The following is a 10,195-nucleotide window of genomic DNA, read 5'->3' as shown; positions in this document are numbered from 1 at the left end:
GTCCTTAAAATCATCCTGGGGAGGCTCACATTACAGCTAAGGAAATCTGGAGGAGTTGAATCTCTACTCATCTGCTTTCACGACTATTCCCACGTGACCACAAATTCATGGCTTGCAATGTGTAGATCAAAACAAATGTGCTCTTACTGTTTCCTTTCATTTTGTTCTTTGAGTTCCTGTTTTGAAATTTCCTTGAGGAATCCTATAAGCAAAGCACTCCCTACCTTGCATTTTATTTCATTATATATATATATATATATATCACAGTTTGGCTCTAACTTTGGATTCAACATGTAAAGTTACAGTAATCTGGCATTCATTTTAAAGCCCCTCACAATTTAACACATTACAGCAGACTTGCATTTTGAAAGAACCTCTTGGATTGGTTCTCTCGCTCTATTTATATAGCATCCTGCCCTGCCATACAAGGAATGGAAGGGGCAGCAATATTTCTGGACTGACAGAAATCATTTCTCTTTCCCATCCTCCACAGCCTGTTAAGTTGGTTAAAGTCCGGTCCTTCTGTCCCTCCTGTGCTTTGCAGTATTTATTTCTCTGTTGATCCTCTCCTAGAGGTAAGTTCACTTTCCTAGTGCCTGCACGATATAAGGATAAACAGTTTAATGCATAGTGATGTTAATTTCAAGAGGTTGTTACAAAGCTGACATAGGTTCAGAATCTATACCCTGATCAGGTTCAAGGACAAGGAGGAATGAGCAAAGGTTTAACGGCTGAGTAATTAAGTCTGTATTTATATATTTTTCATCTTTCCACATCTGTCCTTTTGTAATTGTTTTCTATTCTTTCGCCTGCTTTAATGCTGTCTTATTTTCCTTTGATTTTTCATTAGTTCTCTACATACACGCTGCATTTTGAATGCATGTTTACGTACCAGAATGAATATGAATGCCCATCTCTTTGCCTGTTGATACTGCAGTAAAGAGAGAAAAAAAGGCACAGGTCTGATGTTGTAACAGAACTCAGCTGGTTAAGATCAAGCAGCAGTGAAATTTAGCCCTATTTTATCACACTGAAGCATTTATATGTTACCATAGCAAACTGTCTCCTCACTGCTTTTGCTTTATGCTATTCGAACAACTTGGAACCTCAAAAACATTCCAGTTAAATTCCACTGGTTGTACCTTTAGGGAGAATACTACTTGTCCTGATACCATGCCTGCCAGAAAGCGGTACAGGCATTGGATGAGTGCCCGTAAGAGCCAAGGAAAAGGTTATGATGAAGGATAATAAAATCTGCAGTGGTCAGAAGCGCATAACCAGCACGGTTTCATGTTCAGTGACCCTGGATTAAAGGAGCAATTCTGTTTCTGGACTTAATAGCTTGTCACTGCTACTGAGTCTTCTTCAAACATTTGTACATGAGGCACAGAGCCATATGATTGAGGAATGTCATATGTAAGGGGATCAGCATATTCAGTGTATATTGCCTTGATTATTAATTTCAGTATATTTTTTGAGGTTCTTATGAGGAAAGTGCAGTATTAGGACCGAATGTTCATCAATACATACTGTGACGAAGAGGCGAGCCTCTCAGCCAGGGTAGAGCCCGGTACAAGCTTAGGGCCCCCCTAGGACAGGGAAGAGTCTGCATTTCCCAGATTACTAGAGCTAGGGGAAAGCCCAGAAGAACAGGGGGGGGGAAAGTTTTTGGAATACAGAGAAAACAGGAGCTGGCAGCCCCTAATGAGAGGGACGCAGGCAGAGGCGGAGGAGCCACACCCTCTCAGTGGAGGATTTAAAACACTGCCGAACATTACAGAGGAGGAAGAGATGGATGTGGAGGGACTAGACTTAGGGGAGTCCTTGGACATGGAGATTAACAGAAGGTACTGTACCTTAAACCTGTCTAAAGGAGCATTCGCAGGTTGTTTGTGTTTGAGCAAAGCTTGCAGAGGCCTTGTGAACTTGGGACAAGGCTAATAGCAATCCTTTTTTTTTTAAATTTTTTCCCCTTTCTGTGCTTGTTTTTTTCTGAAAGTTTGTGGCTGAGTTTTTTTTAAATTTTATTTTACCTGCAAGCAAGGGACAGAGATGCAAGTTTGGCACAACAGGGGAGAGTTTGTGCATCAATCTCAAGGCTTGAAGTTGCGTTTCAACTCCTAAAGTGCACAGACAGTAACCAGAAGGAGCATTGCTGTGTATTCTTCCTTCCATCCATTTGGGAGTTTGTGACCATTTTTTTTTTGTTGTACTATTTTTTTTTTCTCTGTACACTAAGCTTGCCTTAGAATGGAAGGAAGCTTGCTCCCTTGTGACCACCCCTGGTTTGCTGGACAAGGGCCCAACCATTCTAGGGAGGTCCCTTCTTGGAAGATGAGCAGTGCTGAAAGGCTCAGACAGCTCTACAGAGACCAGGCCCTCCCCCATCCAAAACCTCCACTCTGGAAACCAAGAGAGGCATCTACTGCAGCGGGGAATTGACAGCAAAAGCTTGAGCTGTATTCAGCTTGATGCTGGACCCACCAGGGAAACTCGACTGGACAATTTACATTCTTGAGTTTTGCACAAGTTTATGCTACAATGCTTATTTGCTTCTGCTAAGACATTTATGAAATTGGCTGTATTAAAGCATCAAAACTAATGGGCTCTAGAACCGGATAATATCTTTTTTATTTTTTGAATATGACAGGTTCCAGTGGTGTCATGACCAAATGCCTTGAATTTGTGAGTGAGGAGACACCGTAGTATCTTGTCTTGTATTAGCTGTGCTGCTATTTTGAAGATGCAGTACAAGTACTTAAATGTTTTGGTGAAAGTTCACAAGATGTTTTTTTTTAATCCTACCTTTAGTTGTTGCTAAAGACCAGTCAAAAATGTGTATGAAACCTTTACATGACATTTAAGTATATCTAGCTGATATCTTCCATTTAATAACTCAGAATAATAAAAAAAAAAACCATGCATTGAAGGAATGCCTAATTTTTAAGCGTTTCAACTTATTTCAAGATCAAATATTTGGAACAAATAACATTCACAGTCAGATTTCTGGATCATCTTAGGTGCTGTATTGACTAAAATGAAGCTGCAATATATGTATTGCCTATAATTTGCATTCAAATATTCCTAGAATATTTTCTGCTGAAGATGTAAAGAATTGATTGCAAAGCCAGCCCTCCACCTCTGTCTGCACTTCCAGCCAAAAATGAAGCATGTGCTTCACCTCTGCACCTCCCTCTCTCCTACTTCTACTCAGAGCTGAATTTACACTGAAGTAGGGAACAGTGCCATAATGAAATACTGCATTTTTCTCTCTCACATGTGTATTTATTGCACTTTGGAAACAAAAAATAAATCAGAAAAAAAGCATTTTGTGTTGTAAAGTATCTCTCTCTCACACACACATATGTATATGTATATATGCATATATATATATATATATATATATATATATATATATATATATATATATATATATATATATATATATTGACCTGGCAGTTTCCTCCTGCTGGAACCTGATGTCATGAGCTTTCATTTGCAACTATCCAGAAATGTCCCTCCTATTATAAATCCCCTCTCCCAACATGCCTAGTCTGGTCATTGCAGTGATAGTCCTCATCTGGGGGCTATCCACCAGGACTACTTCCCAAATTCTGCATCCATGTGCCCTGAATTTGTCCAATAGCTGTCACCCTTAAGCGATGCGCCTAACTTCCTCACCCCTGGGACCTGCGAATGCTGCCTCAGCAGTATCCCCAGCTCCTCCGAACCTGGCGAGATGAGGAACTGACTTGAAGACCGAACTGGGGACCTTCCACGTGTCAGGTCTGCCACTGAGTCATTCCCTATCGCACACATACTCTTTAAAAACAATTTAAAGTGTTGTCTCTGATTATATAGCCGTTTAAAATGTGATATAAACCGGAGGAGTTTATCCCCATCTTACCTCTGCCTTTTTAGCTCTTTTACCACTTCTCACTTTTTTGTTTCCTTTTCCTTTTATCTCTCTGCGATTTTCTCTACCTCTTCCTTTCCCCTTTGTCTCACTGAGATTTTTTTTTACCTTCAATGGCACTTTCTGTATCTTTCTTTCTTTTTTTCCAGCTCTATCTTCTATCGCCATTGCTTGACTCTTCTCAGTTTCCCCACATCCTTTCACTTTCACCTGAGCATTCATAACTCCTTTTTCCTCTCCTTTTTCTCACCATTCCTCTTCCCTACCTCTCTTGTCCCCGTAGTCTTCCATCTCTTCCTCTGATTTTATTTCCCCGTCTCTGCGCTCCATTACTCTTTTTCTCCCCCTTGTTAATACTCTATCCATATAATTTTTCAAGCACTGGGCTATGATATTACAATATCAGTCATAAAGAACAATATAAGTGACAGCAGAGAGCCACTAAGTACCAATGATATGCTTATTGGTGACAAGGCAATTTTTACCAATTCTGAGTGGCAAAGTTCATTTGCACCCATGTAACTTTAGGCAGATTTTCAAAAAGACACTACCTTAATAATTTCTCTTTGAAAATCTACATAAACGTTAGATGTGTATAAAGTACCCAAGTATCTAGCCCCTCCTATATCTTTGGCTTGAGATAGGCCACTAGATCATTCTGAAAATTGCTTTTGTTATTGCCTTACATAAGACTTAGCTATCATGGATCCAAAAGTAATATTTCTGAAAACTTTCTCACTGATATTGGACCTTCTGTGCATTATTCCTTGATTGATCAGAACTCAGACACCATGACCAGCTTGTGATGACTTGCTTCTAGGTCTTTTATCAGTCTATCCTGTCTTTACTTATTCTCTCTCCTGACTTCTTTGTCCATCTAGATTTATACCCAGGTTTAGGTCAGATATTTCAGTCTCTTTAATTGCGAGTATACGGTGATACAAGTTAGTGATTGGTGTTTGCACAGCTGTGAGGATTTTACCCATTATTTACTTTTATTTAGTTATGTGATTACAGCTGTGTGCAAACGTTTAGGAAACCCTGGGCAAATTGTAGGTTTCCATGAATATCTAAGTGAACAGAAGCTGACACCACCTTACACGAGAGAGAGTTTAACATAACATCTTTCTGCAGTTTTTAATACAAACTTACTATATATTTGATGACTTTAACAGATTGAAAATAATAAATTTGTGAATATGACATGTACAAAAGCTTGGATATCCTTCTAACTGATTCATTAATACATTTTGAAAAAATTGTTAATAAGACCCAAAAAAGCTGATTGACCTGTTAGGTCTTCAGTTTGTCAGGTGAAGACAATTCCATGGTTGTACAAATACTCTGACCTTTCTAATCTCTCAGACTGTGATGTTTGTTCTGTTTACTTTCAACAGCCTTTAAGCAGCAGTCTGAAAATGAAGATCCTGTCAGAAACATTGTTAAGAAATGGAAGTTACATGGAACTATTGAAGTCAAGGCAAGATCTGGAAGACCAAGAAAAATCCCTGATTGAACTGGCCAAAAACTGGTCTGATCTGCAAAACAAAACTCAGAGATCCCTGCAAATGACCGGTTGACAAGTTTAACTCACACTGGAGTAGTTTATAGGTCCACAGTACTTTATTACTTACATAACAATGTCCTCAAGGGAGAGCTGTCAGGAGGAAACATTTTCTATAATCTCATCACAAAAGTCATTGTCTAAAGTTATGTAAAACAAAACCTGGATAAGCCCAGAGGCGTACCTAGAGTATTTGGCACCTGGGGCAGTACTTCTTTGGCACCCCCCCCCCCACCCAATGTATAATTTTAAAATTTTCTAAACATTGATAAAATATTTCAAAACAGCAGATACATCAAATACTCAAAAAAACTAATAAGGATTTAAAAATCTCCTGCTCTCCATATCTGTCACTAAGATTGTTGTAGACTGGGGACATGCATACACACACACACACACACATCATATGCTCCCTCTCTCTCATACACATACCTGCTTGGTGAGAGACACACACACACACACTTTCTCTGTACCTCTCTCACACACATACTTCCTCTGTGTCTCTCACACACAGACAAGCTTCTTCCATCTCTCTCACACATACACGCTTTCTCTGTGTCTCTCTCACATGCTAGCACACACACACACATGCTTCCTCTATCTCTTTCTCATGCACAAATGCAGACAAAAACTAAACTGGAAATCTCAAGCCAGATTCTGTATGCAGCGCAACAATGGAAAAGCAGAAAATCACTATTCCTCAAAACAATACAATCAAGAAATATAAGTCAATCAGAATAGTAAAACCATACCAAAAAATATACTTTTCAAAACAGCTGATGAATAGAATAATATTCAATGATTAGAAGCTCCTGTACATATTTTAAAAAATTTCTAAACATTAATAAAATATTTCAAAACAGCAGACATCAAATAACACCCAGTAATTAAAACTAATATGGATTATAAAAATCCCCCACTCTCCAAACCTGTCACCCTGAGATTGTTGTGAACTGGGGGTACACAGAGACACAAACAAAATATGCTCCCTCTGTCTCTCACTAAACATGTATGTGTGTGTGAGACAGAGGGAGCTTGAGTATGTGTGTGTGTGTGTGTGAAAAGCGATAGACACACATGTTTCTTTCATCTCTCTCTCTCACACACATACACGCTTTCTCTGTATCTCTCACACATGATTCCACTATCATGCAGGTACACACACATACATGCTTCCTCTCACACCCCCACCCCTGCACACAGGCACCCTCTCATACACGTCTACAGGCACCCTCTCACACATATGCACCCACACACTAAGTCTTCTATACACACACTGTCTCACACACACACACACACACAGACACACATACATACAGGCATCCTCTCATACACACAAAAACACACCCTCTCATTCACACACTCTTACACACCCACACCTACATAGGCTCTCACACAGACACGCACACATGCACACACAAACAGGCTGTCACTTATTCACACACGCTCACACACATCATGGTCTCCTGTTGTCTTCAGGCCATGGTGGGATGAGCTCCACCATGGCCCAAGGGCATCCTGCTATCTTTGGGCTGTACTGCCCACCAATCTTCCTGATTGGGGGCAGGAGAGAGTGGAAGCTGTGTGCAGCCACTCTCTCCTCCTCCAACCAGGAAGATCGGTGGGCAGTACGGTAGCAGGTGAGGCTGAGGGCTGCGACCTTCCTGGGTGTGCTGCTCCGGGCCTGTTCTCTTTGGCGAGCAGGGCTTGCACTCCCTGCCGGCCCAATGCTCCTGGCTGGAATGTTTCTTCTTCTCTTCAGCTGGCAGGACTTGGGCTCCCTGCTGACCACTGCTCCTGGCTAGAACATTTCTTCTTGCCGGGTGACAAGAAGAGGTTGATTGGTTGCACAGTTGCTGGCATTCCTCCTCCTTGCCACTCGGGGTGGACGGCCCTCCTCGACCCCAGCTTAGCACGACTCTGGATAAGCCTGAAACGTTTTGGAGCAAACTACTTTGGACTGATAAAATGAAAATTTAAATGTTCAGTTACGACCACATATGATACTGTAACTTCCATTTTTTTAAAACAATGTTTCTGACAGTTGAAATTGCTAAATGGAAGCATTTAGATATTTTTTTCTAGCTCTTCCCTATGTTGTAAGAGTGAACAGCAGTATCTTCATTTTCAAATGCTCAGATAGCTGCTTAGCCCATAGTTGTAGAAAGGAGAGAGAACAACAATCATGACCTGAGAGGTCTAAAGAGTCAAAGTATTTGTTTGACTGTGGAACTGTCTTCACCTAACAATGAAGTCAATCAACTTTTTGGGCTTCATTGACAAGAATAAAATAAATGAATAAACTAAGCGTTCAAACTTTTGAACATTCCATATTCACTATTTTATTATTTTCAATCTATTAAAATCAGCAAATATTAATTTTCAACTAACATTTTCAGAAGTCATGTTTAATTTTCTATCATCTAGAGATTGCCAGTTTTTGTTCACTTCTAGATGATTTCTCAAATGATGTGCACATAAAAAATAGCATGTGCATGTGTAAAATGGCACATATGCAAGTACATGCAATTTTAAAACCATTGCATACACGTGTAAAACAGGGACTATGCACACATTAGCATGTGTAAGAAAAGGGGCAGGTCAGGGGGATTCTGGGGAAAGGCAAACATGATTATGCGTAAGTTGCTGTTTTAAAAGTTGTCAAAATGACACATCAGTCTTAGACTTGCATGTTTACTTCTGTTCAATATCTGGTGTAAATGATCATAAATATCTTAAATGTACAAAAATGATTGTGTGAGAGGGTCTGCATGATGTGGGGGGGGGGTCTTCAGACTGAATAGTCAGGAGAGCTGCAGATAGACCAGGCAAACTAGTGGACTAATTGGTAAAACTGGTAATTTTCTTCTTGAGTGCATATTACATAATTTGAGGATTTATGCATGTAAAAGATGACAATTGATAAGAAAAATATGCAAGTTAAAACATCTTGTTATGAAACGGAGAGTGGACCCTTGTTCTGAGGTAGAGTTTGCGCTACCGAGAAGGAAGTAAACCCTCGTCGGTCTCTACCGTCAGATGGCGAGGCCTGTTGAATATGTTGAGAGGACGACTTCACCCTGGAAGCTCGTGATCCCCCCAGGAGGAGCCCGTAGGGACACGGCCGCTGGGACTTAGGCGACTCCCTGAAGAATGAAGATGGTCTGGATGCAGGCGCCTCCTGCAGGTCGTGGGTTCCAGATGGCTGGCGCCTCCAGCAAGTCGTGAGAAGTCCGGGAGTATAGTAGAAGAATAGTCCAAGTCCAGCCCAAGGGTCAAAGTCCAGAGGAGGGTCGAAAGACGGTCCAGGAGCAGACGGGAGAATGGTCCGAAGCCGATCCAAGAGCAGAGAAGAAGAAGGATCCAGAGCCAATCCAAGTCGATACCAGAATATACCACCACCAGTCTGAGGGTCAGGAGCCAGAGAATCAGTCCAACAAGGAGATGAGCAGGAATAGAGCAAGGAGAGGATCCGGAACACCAAAACAGGAACCAAGCACAGAGCCTCAATACCAAGGCAAGGTCTGGATGTCAGACCTTGCCTTAAGTACAGGAACCAGGAGGTGGAGTCCCAGGGGGAGCCTTGACAATATCCGGTCATGGCTCCTTTAAATATTTTCTGCAGTCATGCGCGCGGCTCCTAGGAGGCTGAGGGGGAGGAGCCAGACCGCTGAGACCATGCGGCCGAGTGAGGCAGCAGCAGCGGCCACGAAGACGCTGAAACAGGGAGCTGTCTGTCTCCGCTGGAGTCTCTGCAGCTCCTGGTGAGAATTTAATGCTGCGGCCGCCGACCCGACCCTGGTCGCGGCCCACCGCGGCTGGCGGCCATGGCACCTGGCTGCGGGGCGCCGCGATTGGCGTTCCTAACACGTCTCGTGTAAATGATTAAAATTAGGGACACACCTGTGCACACAGAGCAGATTTGCACCACTTATCTGGATAAATTTTGACTGAGTAAATTGTGGCTTTGAAAAATGACTTATACAGCTAGATAGGTGGGTAAGTATTAAAACACCACTTATCCAGCTATGTTCTACATTACAAGCCTTGTTTCTTTTAGATACATGAATATGTTGTTGGGTAGATTTAAGTGTATTTTATATTTTCCACATGCAATTGCGTGCACGATATGTGCACATCCATATATCCACACATGTGGGCACAAGGATACTTGTTTTAAAGTTATCTTCCCTGAGATTCATTGAAACCTACAATTTGACCAGGGGTGTCTAAGCTTTTGCATACAACTTTGCTTTGGAATGTATTTGAGCTTTATGCTTAGTGATTCTGTGAACAGCTTATCACTAGGTGGGCCCCTTGAGAATGACTTCCTCTTGTCACAAGATTACTGGTGTTCTGCACCATTACTTTCAATGGAGTCACTTACAAGCTAGCACTACAGATCATCACAGGTGGGACTGTTAGCTGTTTTTGTTGACTTGAGCAAAGGTTTCTTGGCTGATATTCTTCTACCTTTTCAACCAGATATGTAGGGCCAATGTTTTTCTGTGCCTTGGTTGTGAGTGGAAGGATCTTGATATGTAGTGATATGGGAAGTCAGCGATTAAAAGGGGGGAGACGTTCCAATTTTATGATTCCCAATCTTGTTCTGGCAGCAGTATTTCGGAATACCTGTAGTTTGGTCATTATTTTTTTATACTCCTATATGGATGACATTGCACTAGTCTAATTATGCTAGTACTATAGCTTATATG

At 41.4% G+C, this 10,195-nt stretch overlaps 1 protein-coding gene across 2 annotated transcripts in view; it reads left to right on the top strand.

Moving 5' to 3' along the window:
• The first annotated feature begins 443 nt into the window (after positions 1-443).
• Positions 444-10,195, top strand: part of MYOM2 (myomesin 2) — a 261,629-nt gene continuing 251,877 nt past the window's right edge. For both annotated transcript variants that reach the window (XM_029595753.1, XM_029595751.1), the window contains exon 1: positions 444-575. The gene's annotated coding sequence lies outside the window, so the exon portion shown is untranslated. The remainder of the gene's footprint in view (positions 576-10,195) is intronic.

This window comes from Rhinatrema bivittatum, chromosome 3 (genome assembly GCF_901001135.1).
Source record: "Rhinatrema bivittatum chromosome 3, aRhiBiv1.1, whole genome shotgun sequence".
Taxonomy (NCBI): domain Eukaryota; kingdom Metazoa; phylum Chordata; class Amphibia; order Gymnophiona; family Rhinatrematidae; genus Rhinatrema; species Rhinatrema bivittatum.
The sequence above is the reverse complement of the archived record's forward strand: the minus strand, read 5'-3'. Positions and strand labels throughout refer to the sequence as shown.